The 15,970-nt window shown below is 55.7% G+C and overlaps 1 protein-coding gene across 5 annotated transcripts in view; it reads right to left on the bottom strand.

The window, feature by feature from the left end:
* ZNF536 (zinc finger protein 536) overlaps positions 1–14,296 on the bottom strand; it is a 457,958-nt gene extending 443,662 nt beyond the window's left edge. For 2 of the 5 annotated variants that reach the window (XM_051833369.2, XM_051833366.2), the window contains exon 1: positions 13,974–14,296. The gene's annotated coding sequence lies outside the window, so the exon portion shown is untranslated. Of the gene's footprint in view, positions 1–10,237; positions 10,921–11,241; positions 11,375–13,180; positions 13,952–13,973 lie in introns of those variants that run through there. The other 3 variants (XM_051833363.2, XM_051833367.2, XM_051833365.2) reach the window with 3 other exon arrangements.
* Between the last annotated feature and the right edge of the window lie 1,674 nt (positions 14,297–15,970).

The raw sequence follows: 15,970 nt of genomic DNA on the forward strand, positions 1-15,970 counted from the left end.
TTGACACGCTCCGATCTTGGTTTCAAATGTCCTCCAGGAAGATGGAGTCTCGCTTGTTAACACAGCATCACCAAGGCATGCCTTCCTGTCAAGGGCAGGCTGGCATTTTCGCTTTGGTAGAAATTTGGGATTCCTCTCCCTTCAGTGAGGGAAAGCCAGGCCAGAATTCCACCTTCCTCCCCTGTGGGCAAAGTCAAGGATTTATGTGCAAGTCCTCACCTCTGTCTTAGGGGACTCACCTTGAACTCCATGGCTCAAGGTCCAGGTCATTAATTTTATACTTCATGCTCAAGTGTTGGGCTCCTTTGAAGCCAACATGTGAATGTATGGTGGTATGCAAATTAGGCAAGACCCTGACATGCATAGGTGCAGGTGTGTATGCAAGCATACAGATGTGTCTGGGTGTGTATGAGTATATGGATATGTAAGTGTACATATGAGTATATGGATTGTGTGCGTGTGTCTACAAGTATAATGGCATGTATTAGTACATGGGTGTGTGTGGGCGTGAGTGAGTATATGGACCGTAGGTGTGCATATGAGTATATGGATGTGTAGGTGTGTATATGAGTACATGGGTGTGTGTGAGAATGAGTACATGGATTGCAGGCGTGTATGAGTATAACACACGTGCAGGTGTATATGAGTATACGGATGTGTGTGGGGAGTATATGGATGTGCCGGTGTGGCTGTGTATACAAGTATGTGGATGTGAGGGGTGTCTACGAGTACATGCATGTGTGTGATGTACATATGAATACACAGAGATTTTTTTTTTATCTGGAACCTGAAACCGAAGAAGTCGGCACTACCTTCACTCTGCTTTGTATAATACAACGGCCTCAAAATGCTTCCCATCTTGTGAAAAGATGAAAACAACAGGCCTATCATATTCCCACCAGGATTCCAGCAACCAGTATGTGTGGTTAGGTGTGTGTATAAATGCACACATGTGAGTGGTGTGTGTGTTCACTCATGTATGTGCACAGATACACCTATGCGATGTGTCTTTGTGTGTGATATGTGTAGTGAACATGCGTGTTTCGTGAGATGTGTTGCACATGTGCACAGTTGCATGGTGTGTGCATGTAACATGTGTGCACATATGTTGTGTGTGCTGTGTGATCTGTATATGTGTGTGCACATGTGTGCATTGTGAACATGCATGGTGTGTGTGCCATGTGCTGTTTGTGCATGTGTGCACATATTGCTGTGTGTGTGTACAGGTGTGCATTTTGAACACATGTGGTTTATGTGCCACGTGCTTTGTGCACGTGTGTGTGTGTTGCTGTGTGTATGTGTGTGCTTGTGTGCATGTGTGAACACGTGTGGTGTGTGTGCCATGTGTCACATGTAGACTGTGCACATCTGTGATGTGTGTGCTGTGTGGCATGTGTGCACATGAGTGGTGTGTGTGCTGTGTGCACAGGGGCCAGAAATGTGGTGCTGACATTTGCTGGACTTGAGTGAGAATGTTTGCTTAGTGAAGATGTAGACAGAACTCCCACCCCCCAGCCCCTCCATGAACTCAGCTGACCCATTAAAATGCATCTTCAGAAACATAGGAAATCAATCAGCCAATACTTATTGATCCCAAGGTAAATAACTCCGAAGACCAGCCAGGGCAGTGCAGAAGCAATGGCACCTCTCAGCAGGCTTGGAGATGGCTGGCGCCGGGGGCTTCTGCTGGCTGGGCTGCCATTTCTGAAACAGGCGGCAAGACGGAGCGCGCAAGCAGTCCCCGGAGCTGCCGTTCCACTCGCTCGGGGCTCGGGGCTCCTCAGTGAATCCTTTTCTATGTCGACCCTGCTGCCCTCGCAAGGGAAGGGGAATTGATCCACTTCCATGGATGAGAACACTGAGGCCTGAAGATAAAAATGGCCTGCCCACATCTTGCGTGTGGAGGAGCTGCCTGTTGAACTTGGTCCCATCGCCCTGGTCCTGAGCTCTTTATCACTGTGCTCCATAGCTTAAGAGCAAAACAAAACAAAACAAAAAATGCTTCCAGCTCTTGCTCGTTTACAAACGTGAGGCTTTCAGCTCAATGAAATAAGTGTCTTAATCAGAGAATGAGGGAAGGGACACCCTTAAAATTAAATTATGCAAAAAACCTATAGATATTGAAACATCAAGCGATACACCTGCACCAGGTAGCCCTTGCAACAAATTAGCAAGTAGCGTGCACACCAAGAATCCCCCTAGACAGGCTCCTCTTTAGGGAGCAACCATACGTGTAGGAAGTGGGGACCGGCCTCAAGCCTCCTCCCAGCTGTCTGCAGGGCGAGGGCCAGCTGATGGCGGGTCAGTAAAAGGCTGTTTGCCCTCCAGCCCAGGACCCCTTCGGTCTGCCTGCCCGGGGACACAGAGATCAGAAAGCACAAATCACCGCTCGCTTATACACAAGTTACCGCACTAGGATTTTGAACTGATTTCTGCTAAGCCCTCTGATTCCTGGAAGAAATAAGTGCTCCATCCCCTGCCTCCCCAGGCTGCTGCCCCCTCCTTGCCCTCTCCCAGTGACCTCTGTGAGAGGCCAGCCCCTCCCAGAAGTGAGTCAAAGAGACAGATTCCAACTCCAAAGTCTGTTCTGAGGACCAAAGCAGCTGGAATCCACTCATGCTTTAGATCAATGAGCAAATTATTTTATTGAAGGTGGTATCTGGAGATCACACACCAAAACTATGTGATTTTTCTCCGAGCAATATGATCATGCAAAAGGGGTGGGAAAAGTTTTCTTAACAGCAGAGTCCCCACCGGTGAGCCAGACTCCTCATCCCGGCAGTGCCTGGGGAGAAAAAAAATTACCTCCTACCGATCCAGCTCTTGTCAACCTCTGGAGACGATGGGCGCTTGCAAGCAGGCAGTGAAATAAAAGGGCAGGATGTCAAAATGCAAGGAGCACTTCTGGGTGGGGCTAGAAGCTGGCACACCTTCCAGTATTTGGAATACGTTACTTGACCCCAATAGCCAGCCCTCGCTAAAGAACCAACAGGCCAACACTTGGCACGCACACAGCATCCCTGCCAGCAAAGGGCAGGCTGTGGGGCTGTCCCCCTACACCACAGGGGCACGGGCGTGGGCACCAGATGACCAGACCCTGGCAGAGGCCACCACTTGTCACGGATTCAGAAGCCGCTGTGTCTTGCCTGGGATGACAGCAGTCATTAAAGGGGAAAATTGCTCCCTTCCAGCCTTAATCGATACATTTTCAGATGATGCAAACGCCCGTGTCATTTCGTCTGCACTACTTCTGCTTCCCAATGCGCTCGATGGGAATTTTACATGGAGCTGAAACCCCAGGGCCCCCCGCAACTCTGACAAAGCGTTTGCAAAATACTTTCAGAATGAGTGTGTAGGCGCGCAGGGCGGGGGTGTGGGGGGGGGGCGGAAAGGAGGAAGGGAGGGAAGGGGACTGAACCAAAATAAAAAACAACCAAAAAACACACAGAAAATAAATATTAAGTTGTCAAATCAATGATTGAAGACAAGAACTGCAGATGGAGTGTCTGGCTTTTTGCTTCAGAAATGGTGCCCGCAACCTCTGAGCCCTCCTGGGCAGGACCCCCAGGAGGAACGTGGCTGTGCAGAGCCCGGCACAGGGGCAGGCCCCTGCAACCAGATGGCAGCCTTTCACACCAGTATGTGGCTGCTGCGTTGTCCCGCCCCATGTTCCCACACCACCTTCCACTCTCCCACCTGGCAGACTCTTCCCAGGCCAGTGGAGGGGCCAGCCACTCCCAGCACCGACCTTCTTTGAGCGGAAGCAATGTTGGCTGGTGAAGAAAAGTTGCTCCGATGCTGGGAAGCCGCGCCCTGAGATCCCGGAGCAGATCCAGCCACGATCCCTCAGTGAGCTGCTCCCTGCTCTGCTCGGAGCAGAGTCAAGGCTGCAGGAATAACCCCCTGTCTGCACCAGGTCATCACCCCCACTCAAAGCAACAAAAGCGCTACAGCTGGGATGGCAAGGAGACGCCCCAGCCCTTCACGGGTTTCCGACACAGGACCGCCTCTCCTTAATCATTCCCAAGGCCTCCCCTGATTAGACTTCGGTAGGCATTAATATAGAGAATGAAAATTCTAGGGAAAAAAAAATCCCAAAAAAAACTTGTTGGCGTCCCTTTTTTCTCTAGTCAATAAGGGAGACATGTGTCTAGATATTTTGAAATATAAAACGCAACATCAAGGCACTGAAGAAGGTTAAATTTTATGGATAATATTTGTGTGATCTGTTTGCTGTCTCTACGGTTACTCTTCAGCTGATACCGAGTTTCCAAATATTTTCTTCCTCTTGGACACAGATTTACAACAATGCATATGTTCGCAAAGTAGCAAGTTCCGGTCCACATTTTCACTCTCATTCTAACATTATGTGGAAGGCTGATTTTGTCGTTCCCGGACCTAAGGGTTGCCCAGGGTGCTAAGGGGGTGTAACCCAGGGTTAGGAGCAAGAGCCTCCCAGACCAGGGCAGCAGCTGGCTGCAAAGCCCGGCTTGGCCATGCCACTGCTCTGTATATGCAACAAGTGGCCCTGTCCCTCGGTTCCCCCACTGGGAATGCTGCACAGAAGGCCCTACCCTGGGTTGTTAAGAGGACTAAACACGGCAAAAATGCAGGGCCTGGCATGGGGCGAGTGCCCAACAGCGGCCTCAGCAAATGCTGACGTGTGGCCACTTCTGCCCACTACGCCCACGTGCCCTAGCTCCTCCCCACTCAGGTTCTGGGAAACTACAGGCAGAAGTGTCCACTCCCCGCAAGAGCCCCACAATCCCACACTTTCAGGAGCCCAGATCCTGCTCCAGTCTCTGGGAATGAGGCGGGAATCTCAGCAACACAAGGGAGAACACCATTATCATTAGGACTGAATGCATTTCTGTGATTAATCTTGATTTTGGGGAATTTAAGGGTTTGCTTTTGCAAGCTAAATAGAGCCACTTCAAGTGTGTGTGTGTGTGTGTGTGTGAGAGAGAGAGAGAGAGAGGAGAGGGAGAGAGGGAGCGAGAGCAAGAGCGATAGGGAGAGAGAGAGAGCAGGGGATTCCATAACAAAGCAACAAAAAGGCTAAAAAGAAAACCAAAGGGGCCAATGGTCCCAAGTGGCCTGAGAGAGTGAGGAGTGAGCTGAAGCGACAGGAGGCCTGAAGGCCGGGGCAGGTGCAGGAGCCAGCAGGGAGAGAGCAGGCAGGAACACCGAACCCACCTCTGTCATCAAGCCCAGGCTCAACACAGCCCAGGTAATCAATGTAGCAACGCCTTGATAGGAAACTCCCAGGTTAATGGCAGCTCAAGTCGGCAGTGATCATTTTTCCTGTGTCAAAACGCCACTTAACGTCCTCATTGTAAGGTCTCAGACTAAGAGCAGTGGGTAGATGAGGGGAGACCTCAGAAACCCCTCTCCTCCTCGCTTCTCTCACTGCCTTGGAAGCATCCACGCCAGCATCTTGTCACCGCCCAGCCAGAGGCTCCTGTCCACCCTCAGTGCTGTGGCCATCCAGGACCTGTGCCCACTACCAGACAGCCCCCAAGGCCTGGTGGCAGGTGACAGGTCCACAGGTGAGCTCCAAGTCAGCAAAGGAGCACAGGGGCCCTGCCTAGAGTGTGTCCCTGAGAAGGACAGCTGAATGCTTTGTGGCCGTAGAGGGGGTGGGCGTGCCAACTCTGGACCCACTGTCCACCAGTCTCGTTGCCTCAGTTTCCCTCCCAGAAAAGCCCTTGAAGCCATGCCTCGCACCTAGGAAATGCTCACAAAGGAACAACCGCCATTAACCTGCCAGCAGGCTGCCCAGCTTCTGCTCCTTCCCCCAGGAGGTTTGTGGGGCACGGCCAGGGGCCCAGGGATGCAGCTGTCACTCACAGAGCCAACCTTCAGTGTGTCATTGACATAGAAAACAGGCAGAGCTGCCCTCCTTGGCTCTAGATACCCCCTACCAATGAATTCTTCCACTGGGGAAGTTCTCCCCACTCTCAGACCCATAGGTGACCCCCAGCTGGTGCAGGGTCTGATCCACTATCTCACCCACTTGTCTTTGCCCCACCAGCGAACACAGTCCCTGTGGCTCCCAGGACACAGCCTGCCACACCACGTGTGGGGAATGAGCCTGATCTCCCCCTCACATCAGGGAATATCTGGAAATGTCTAGAGATAATTTGTATCTGAGAGACAGACATATAGCCAGTGGCCCACTCCCCAAATACCCATATCAGCCAGAGCTGGGCCAGCAGGCCAAAGCCAGGAGCCACGAACACGATCCAGGAACCCAATTATTTATACCATCACCACTGCCTCCCCAGCATGCCCTTTTAGGCAGGTGCACACCAGAATTAGGAACTCAAGCCAGGAATCAAACCCAGGTTCTCTCTTGCAGGATGTGGCTATCTTAAGATCTTAAGCACAAGGCTAGCCTAGTCTCACCTGGGAAAGCTACTGGCACAGAGAGGGTAGAGGTCAGATATGCTACCAACACCCCACCCTGCATGGCACAGACCCCACACACAGGCAGTGGTGCCACTGCTGAGAAACCCTGGTCTGGAGAAATGATGCCCATTTTAGTCGGGCAAGCTCCAGCCAAGGGCTCACCCTAATCTGAGTTTGTTTCTTAGAGAAAATAAAACCCAACCCCAGCAAGCTCGGAGCATGTGAAAAGCCAAGTAAATAGTTGATACTCTTGATCATAGCAGAAACTCCAATGGAAGAGGCAAACCACATACATACAATGATGTTTAAAAGTGAAAGCTGGGGGAGAGCTTCCAATAGCCAACGGAGCCAGCCACAGCCAACCCCTAGCCGCACACACGATGCAGCTCCAGGGGCAGCCGGCAACAGAAGCCCTACTCCAGGCACTGCTGGGGGCCCCAGGGCAGGTGGCTGGCTCCACGCCCATCTTCTAGAGGTGGCCCCGTTCATGACCACCCACATGGGGGGAGGAATAAAAAGAAAGAAGAAAGAGTGAGCTTCCTTCCCCAGGGTCTGTGTCCTGAGGCTACAGCTTCCTTTGCACTTTCTGATTCCCTTTGCTTATTTCAGCACCGCGGGCTCCAATACACGCGTGCACACACACACATACACAGACACACACACATATACAAACTCACGGATCTCTCTTGTTTAGTGTAATTGTGGGTCACAAGAAAATCACCCAGCACAGGTGCCTCCATCAGGCAGCGCCCTCCCCCAGTGCACACACACCACCATCACTACACCGGAGACCCCAGTTGGGCCACTCCCTGGCTTAGCTCATCCTAACAGCACACATCATCTGCTCACCACCTACCCCAGGGACACTCACTGCCACCAAGAGGAACATCAGCACGGTCTAAAGACTGCAGATCTGAGCACCTGATCAGTCTGCTTGGCAAAAGGTCTACCTCCCACCCAGGCACCACGCAAAACACCCAGCAGCAGAGCCTTCCCTTCCCCCCTCCCCTGGGACCTTCCCTGCTCCCTCTGCCTCTCCCCCACCCACCCCTACCCACCAACAGTCCCTCTGTAGCCTCAGCCGTACCCTGCCTTGGCCCACCCTGCAGGAGGCAGGCAGCACACACACAGCAGGTGTGCGCCCACTGAGCAAGCCCCCAGGTTCTCATCAAGGTTCCTGAACTTGACCCTCGCCTGTAGACTCCCAAATCCACCCTTCACAGTCTGAAAGACAGCACCAGGCCACCTGACGGCCAGCATCCCTCTAGTCCAGGCCTGAGGCCTCACCTGGAGTCAGAGCCGAGCACTCCCTGGCTCTCAATCCTGCCAGCCGTGCTGGGGGGCCGGGGGGGCACGTGTCCTCAGCGTGGACAAAAGCCGACCTGCTGAAAACTCACTTCTGTTTTTAAATTTGTGTCAAGTCTCACTTTAAATAATGTTGAGAACAAAATGCAAGCCAATATTTCAGCTTACTTAAAAGGCTTATTAAAAACACTAAATCCAAGGATGTTAAAAAGCTATAATTGTCCTCATTCAAGCTAGAAAAATAAATCTATTTGCTTTCTTCTTTTATGAAACTCTTCTTGGGGAAAAAAAAAAGTTCCTCTGTATTCTCACGAGCATCGCTGCTGTCTTTCTTCCCCTCCATCCGAGGCACTTTACAAACACCTGTGCCATTCATAGCCAACTTGTGAGCAAAAGGCAACCGCACCGGGTAAGGCTGTTTAACTCGGATTTCCTGACGCCAGAGACAAGCTTGGCAGACTCCAAAATGAAGAAGCGGTTCAGAGTTCACGAGATTGGGCTCATGGATTTTATAGGAAATGCCTTTGGTAACCTAAGGCAGAGTAAGACAACCTAATTGGTCAGCTTTTTTGGTGCTCAGCAGGCAGCAATTCCATGTCTCAGCACCGCTTGCCACCCCCGCCCAGGGGCAACTGTGATTAGTAGGGATGCACCTCCTGGCCACCTCCCTGTCCTCTCCCGTAACGGGGCTGTTGGCCTCTGTCTGTCGCGCCTCAAGTCTTCTGTGAATTCAGCCCCTGCTAGCAGCTAAGTTGCTGAGTTGCGGGGATCGCAAGCCGGCAGAGAAGTTAAGCACTCCAGGCACTGCACGAGATGGGTTTCCAGAGCACTGGTCCACGAGAATGCAAATTTATTGAAAGCATTTTCTCCAGGTTTTCCATAATTACCGTTTATGTCTCCAGGAACTGTCTCCCGAACCCAGTTTAGGGTGAAAGCATTTTAGACGCTTTCTCTGCAGATGACATATGAGGTACTAACCTTTTTTCATATGCCCAGATGTTAAGTTCATTTTCATCACATTTATGCAAATTTCATTTGAACAGTAAATCAAAAGAAATCTTAAATCATTGTACACTATTTAAAACTCAACACTAAATCTGGTTTACTCGCAGTGGTATTAACATTAAAGTCACGGTTAATGGACGGCAGCGAGGACTCAAATGTCACCAGCCCTTCTTCCACACAATGGCCACACTGAGACCTGGCATCCCCACCATCGCCGTGTCCCAACGCCTCGGCTTGGGCAGAACTGGAATCCAAGCTTTCACATATTAAGGGTATTCTGGAAATCAACGCCTCCTCAAAGTTTTCCAAACTTTGGAAAAACAGGGGTTCCCTCCGTCCAGGGGCCTGTCGTCCATGTCGGTGACTCCATGAGGCCGAGACAGTCCAAAGACTTCTGCCAGCCGGCTCCCTCCTCAGTAGGGGGAAAAGTTAACTCCTGGGGCTCAGCGGTCCTGCGTTTGTCAGGGAACTGGACGGCAGCGCTATCGTTACCGAGCAAATCAGCCAGGCGGTTAATGGTGGAATCAGGAGACATTTGCACTCCGCTATCAGAATGACATCATAACTAAAGCAGCCTTCAGCCAGAAGCCGTAGGCGCTCCCAGAGCAAGGGCCAGAGGGCTGCTGGGGGCGCCCCCCTGCGACTCCCTAGGCTCAAAGCTGCGTCCCCAAGCTGGCCCAGCAAATAGGAACTAGGGTTACAGTCTTCCCCCCAGGCAAAGCGACTGCCTTCCAGGTTCTGCACGCTGTAAATAACAATCTTATATTATGCATTTTAAATAAAACCCCAGCTCCTGCTAAAACCGCTCTCCTCCTTGTGCAAAGGCGGGTATTTTTGTGAATACGCGGCTGTATTCTTGCTAGCGAATGTATGCCATTTGCAACAGAATTGTCGATCTCTCCGTGACCCTGTCTTCCGCAAAGGCGAGCCTCGCGATCCTCCCCGCGATGGAGACAGATAATGCTGGAGGAAGGGGGCGAGCGAAGGGGAAAGCCTTCCCTGAGCTTGTTTTGGTTGCTTTTCCTCCTTTTTAAAGCACAGTCGCGCGCGCGCACACACACACACACACACACACACGCAAACCTAAGGATAATGGGGCAGGCATTTGGTGGAGAGCTGCATCCGCGACGCGGCGCGACCAGCAGCCGGCCCGGCTCGCTCGCCGCTCAGCCCTGCAAGGCGGCAGAGGGAACCGACTCCCCGCCCTCGACCCGGGATGCCCAAGTCCACTACGCCCCCAAAGATCGCCTCTCAAATCTCGCTACAGGTACACGCGTGTCCCCAAACGCCTCGCCGGCTCCACAAAGTCGGGAGGCGAGGGGGAGGGGGAATTAAAAAAAAAAAAAAAAGTTGTGCAGGCCGGCGCCGGGGCAGCTCCGGCGCCCGCGGAGGCACTGCTCCCGCCGGCGGCCAGCCCTCGCCCGCGGCCGGCCGGGCAGCGCGCGGCTCCCGGCACGGTGCTCGGCGGCTCTGCGCGCTCAGCCCCGGCGCGCCACGGCCACGGCAGGGCACTTACTTGGCACTTGCTTTTGAGTGTGCAGGTCGTCGCGGTTTTCACTTGGGTTTTCAAACAAGTTTCAGGGAGGAAGAAGGAGGCACCAAAAAAAAAAAAATCCAATTATGCAAATGGACTCCGGACTGGGAGGCGCGCGCTGGATCTGACGCCGCTACTGTACGAGTAGTCGGAGCGGCCCGGGGCGGGCAGATTTATGGGGGCGCGTCACGGCTACGCCGGGTCCCGCCGCCGGAGCACCGCGAAGTTCATTAAAGCGGGCCTGTCCACTGCCCCGGCGCCCCTCCGCGCGTGGGTCTGCGCCCTCGCCATCACGCCCGGCGCGGCGCGGGTGGGGCCCTGCCCCCCTTGAAGTCGCCTGCCTTGCACGCAGTGAACAATGAACAAAGATGTGAGCGATGGGAAGGGATCGCCCCCTCCCAACCCCAGCGGCGAGCAAAGCCGGCCTCAAAGTACAACCCCAGTTGCTGATAAGAAACTGGGAAAGAAAACAGTGCGTGCCCAGCCTAACCGCCCCTCCATGCACACACACACACACACACACACACACACACGCACGCGCGCGCACACCCCACCCCAAGTTCACCTAAGCCCGAGCCGAGCACAGGGGCGCCAGCGCCGAGGCGCGCGGGGCTGCCCAACTCGCCGGGGACACAAGGGACACCGGGGGGGGGGGGCAGGGGGCGGCGCTCCCCCTAGGGCAGAGCTCGCTCCCCGCGCCCCTCCCCGCCCGCGCCCCCTCCAGCCCCCTCCCCGCGTCTACGCCGGCCAGACCAGCCGCGGCGGCCCGCTCCGCCAGCCGGGCCGCAGAATGCGCTCAGCAAACGCGGCCCCTGTCGGATTTCCGCTAAACTGCACGGCTGCGGCGGCTGACGGCAGAAGGCGCAGGAGGGACCGGAGGCCAGCGCAGCGCGCGCACTCACCCCGCCCGGCCCGCTCGCCCGGAGCCCACATCCCGCGGGCCTCCCGCACCCACCCGCGCGCACGGCCGAGCCCCCCGGACGCACCGGGCGCCCGCGCCCCGCAGGCCAGCACTGCGCGCAGCCGCCGTCTCTTCTGCCCAAGTGAAATCGAAGGCGGCTGACGCATCACGTCTCCGGCGAGGCACCCGTTAGACATAACAATATCCGCCAAACAAAACCCGGCCGCCGCCGCCGCCGCCGCCGCCACCCGCGCGGGCCCGGGACCCCGCCCCGTGCCCGCTCGGCCTGCAGCCCCCGCTGCCGCCCCGACGCCGCCGCCGCCGCCGGCCGCTACTGCCCTATAGCTCGGGCCGGGGCGCGCGTTCGCCCAGAGGCGGGCGGCGGGAACCACGCGCGAGACACAAGTGGAGCGGGGACTCAACTTTCCACCTGTCCCCAGAGAAAGCCCCGCAGGAGTTGCGGGGCGGGGGGGCGCAGCCCTCCCTTCGCCCCGCATCTCTTCCTGGTCCTTTTCCAACTTCTCCCAGCCTGCGTTTCCACCTTCCCGCACTCCGCACGCGTTCCTCTGTACAGAGACATCTGTATTTTAAATTATTTGGAAAACTGCAACAGATGGGTGCGTCGAGATCTGGACACTTTGCTGTTCATCAAAGAAATACCTCCCCCACACACACACTCCACCCCACCCCGCCACCGCCCTTTATTTTTATTTTTATTTTTATTTTATTTTTTGCCCGAAACACATGCCAAGTCGCGCCTAAGACTATCTTCCCCAATTCATCTTCAAAAAAAAAAAAAAAAGAAGAAGAAGAAGAAGAAGAAGAAGAACATCTCGAAGCGAGAGAAAAGGCTTATCAGTGGAGATCGCGCCCTCGTCACTCAGATGTCTGGCTCCAGGGGCGCGTCCCACAGTTCACACTCTTCCCAGAAGCCCCCCTTGTCCCGGCCTTCCGCAGCCCCCGAAGGCCAGCACCTCCGCCCCCTGAGGGGTCTCAGTTCTCCTCCGCTCGGGACCGGCCGGCTCAGCCCCTCCAGAACCTGTTACTGATTTATTTATCGACTTGTTTTCATCGCTGGGCTCCCAGGGGTTAGGAGGCCCAGGCCCGGGCTGGGGCAGGTGCCGCGCGGGCGCCGCCGGCGCTTGCGGGCACCTCGGCTGCCCTGGGGTCGCGGGTTCGGACCCTGGCGCCTTGGCCCGGGCCTCCCCCTCTCCAGGCCCCCGGGGTGCGAGAGGCCGAGGAAGACACAAAATGGCAGGTCTCACAGGCCCAGGGCGCCCGCAAGTTTGGGGCACTGGGAGCATCCGCTAACTTTGATTTTTTTTTGGGGGGGGGGGAAGCGGTAAAAAATTACTCCATCCGGCTTCCCAGCGGAGGGGCTGGCTCCCACCGCGCGCGGCCCGGGGTGGGGTGGGGTGGGGGAACACAGGGAGCCGGGGGGAGCCCCCAGTCGCGGGCCGCAGAGGAGATGAGGAAAGTCACTTGTGCAGAAGTTTGCGCGGCCCCCGCCGCCTCCTCGCCCCCAGACCCTTTTCAAAGTTTCCCGGGGCCTTGGTGCGGCTGCTGGAGCCGTGCGCGGGAGGCGGCGCGGGCCAGGCCGGGCCGGCAGCGGAGCGCGGGCGCTGGCGCGGGCGCGAGGCCCCGGGCGCTTTCAAGTAACGGTCCCGGGACCGCGGGCGGGGCGGCGCGGGGACCGCCCGCCGCCGAAGTTCTGGAGCGCCCTTCGCTGCCCGGCCGCCGCCGCCGCCGCCGCTGCGTCTCCGCGGTCCCCCGCGCCGCGCCCCGCTGACAGCTCCGCTCGCCCACGTCACCGCCGCGGATATTTAATTAGACCGTATTTTTTCACCGCGATGGGGGTGAGAAGGACCCGGGCGACAGGCCCGGCCGGCGGCGGAGGGGGAGGGGCGGGGGTGCGGCGCCAAGAGTCCAAACTCACTTTGGCGCCCCCCGCCCGCCGCGGCCCCGCGCGCCCCCCGCGCGCCGCGCCCCGCCGCCCCCCGCCCCCCCACCTTTGTTTTCCTTACCTTAAACATGGAAACGCGGGCGTCTGGAGCAAACTCGGGCACGTACGCGGAGCGTTGTAAAAGATTGTGTTCAATGAATAATGAAACACGTCCACATGATTGACTTGATCATTCTCCGGGGCCGAGGGGGGACGGGCGCCCTGCTCGCGCGCCCCGCGCGCCCGCTCCGCCGAGCCCCGCCGGCTGCGCCCGGCCCGGCCGGGGCAGGGCAGGCTCGGGGTGGGCCGGCCTCGGCGCGGAGCCGCCCGGCTCACCGGCGCGCAGCCCCCGGCCCCGCGGACTCGGCGGGCCCCGGCTCGGCCTCCCCTATCTGGTAGGTGAAATGCACTGTACCATTAAAAACGCTCTCCATTGTCGCCCTGGCATAATTCACAGCAACTAGATAGGTCTTGCGGCATTTAGCTTTGATGAGCCAGAGACTGAACCCTTGATATAATAATCTACAAAGAATGGTGTGCCATCGTCCATTTTTTCTCTCTGTCTAGCAACTAAGAAACCATTTAACACGGCACAGCTTGCTTCTGACCTTGAGCCCGTGTAAACACACTTATTAAAATCTATCTATTCTCCGAGAGCTACATTCTGATTGTCAGACTCGTTACTGAGACATATATCAGCCCCTTCGCTTGTCACTACTTTGCATTCCTGCCTTTGACTAAAGAATTTTTTATCCAGCCGAGAGGCAGAGAGAGAGAGAGAGAGAGGAGAGAGAGAGAGAGCGAGAGAGATTGCCACGGAGGGAGAGGGGAGCGAGAGAGACGGAGAAGGCGAGAGGAAGACGCGTAATTCTTACCTGCTCCTGAAACTATTTAAAGTCTGTTTCTTTTCTGGGAAAGGAAAAAAAAAAAAAAAAAAAAACTCGCGGGCGAATCTCGGTGGACAGCCGGACGCGGAGATCAGTCACAGCCCGGGCGTTTAAGGGAGTCATCAGCGATCAAATGACGTTGATGGGCGCTGTAACCTTGTGGCGTATTTAATGTAAATAAGGCAGTTATGTTGCCAATCGCCGCGACACAAACACGCAGAGGTCCTCAGCCAAGCCTCCCGCGCCTGCCATTAGAGGCGACTTTATTTACACACACTGTTTAGGAGATCATGATAATTCTAAAACAATACTAGTGCCAAATGATCATGAAAATATGATTTTAATTAATCACGTAGTCGGCAAGGAAATTAGCATACGGTAATTAAACTTGGAGAAAAACGTCACGCAGGTTCTCTGCCTTCTGGGTGCAGAATCGCCATCACCAGGCGGTGGGCTGTGGGACTTAATTATCAAGCAAAATAACTTTTTTTAAGGTAACTTTCGCGAGGCTGGTCAGCCAGGGGAGGGCTTGGGCAGGGCGGACCGGCCCCGGGGTGTCAAGGTGGAGGTGTGAGTGGTGCGGGAGCCTGGGCTGCCCGCAGGCGAGGAGCTGGGGGCGGGGGCGGGGAAGGGGGCAGAAGCTGAATAATGCAATTATGGATTCTGTGTCCCGGAGTGGACAAAAGCTGGTGCCTCAAAAGCCTCTTTGTTATGGGATTATATAATGATCCTGGTGTCATTATGGGTAAAAAAAAAAAAAGATTCAGTAATAATAATAATAAAAGAAGTGTCCAGATACACCAATGAGGAGCTTGTTTTTAAAGAAAAGGCTGGCATGTGACACTGGGCACGTTAATGGCAGAAACACAGTATCCCAAAGAGTTGAAAACCAAAGAAGATGGGGAAGGAGATGCGGGGTGGGGGTGGGGGCTGGAGGGAGGAGAGAGAGGCCTGTGTTGCGCATGATTAAGAAGCCGAGGAGGCGGATTGATTATTCAAAACGCCGAGCCACGGGGACACTCGAAGCACCGGCTCAGGTGAGACTTGTTCCAGCCTGCCCGTGCGGAGCTCCCCGAGGATGGCTGGCGGGGTGGAGACCGAGGCATCCCAGTACATCAAAAGCCACGACGGCGACCCGGCTCAGCTCGGCCTGGCCCGCACCTGCAGCCCGGCCCCCGGGGGAAGGCGCCCGAGCCCGCCGCCGCCGGAGGTGCGTGGTCCTCCGGGCGGGCGCGCCGTCGGTGGGGAGCCTCGCGCCCTGCGCTGGCCGGGTCTCCGCCGCCGCCTCTCTGCAGGAGTGGCTCCGAGAAGCAGGGGAGGCAATGCTGGTTCTAGGAGATTCTTCATGACCCCGCGCATCTTGGCCGCGCGGTTGCTTGTGCCTTTTATTTTTTTTAAGCCCCTGCCTACGTCCCCCTCCCCCAAAAAAGTTTAGGCATTCAGTGCGCATTTTCCAATCCAATGTGTCTGCAATGCTCTCTGAGCAAATCCCAAAATACAAGAGTTTTTTTTTCTCCCTCACATAGAAATTATCATCGCAATCACATCAATGATATCACTATCTCTATGGGAATGATAGCACGAACAGTGGGGTGTTCTTTATTTCAATTCTTCGTGGATCAACTGATTATACTCTGTCGTCTTCCGAACCTGTTATTGGAAGTCAAGTGATTCTCCAAGACTGACAGCTCGGACAAAGAGGCGCGCAGGGCCGGGAAGGTCCAAAGGAAGAGGCCATATGGACCTTCTCCCAGACAGAACGGCCTTTTAACCCTGGGGCCGCCGCCACCCGCCTGCACAGCGCGTGCTGCCATCGCCCGCGGGCCCACGGCGGCATCCAGCGGGTTCCATGCGAGGGGATGGTGGTCGCCAGGCACCGGGGCGTCCCTTAAAGGCCTGGAAGCCCGAAGCGCCTGTGCGTCTCGCGGAAACCCCGACTGACGCCCCCTGAGAGGCCGCTGAGACTTCACATGGCCAGGCAGGCC

Source organism: Oryctolagus cuniculus, chromosome 18 (assembly GCF_964237555.1).
Source record: "Oryctolagus cuniculus chromosome 18, mOryCun1.1, whole genome shotgun sequence".
NCBI lineage: Eukaryota > Metazoa > Chordata > Mammalia > Lagomorpha > Leporidae > Oryctolagus > Oryctolagus cuniculus.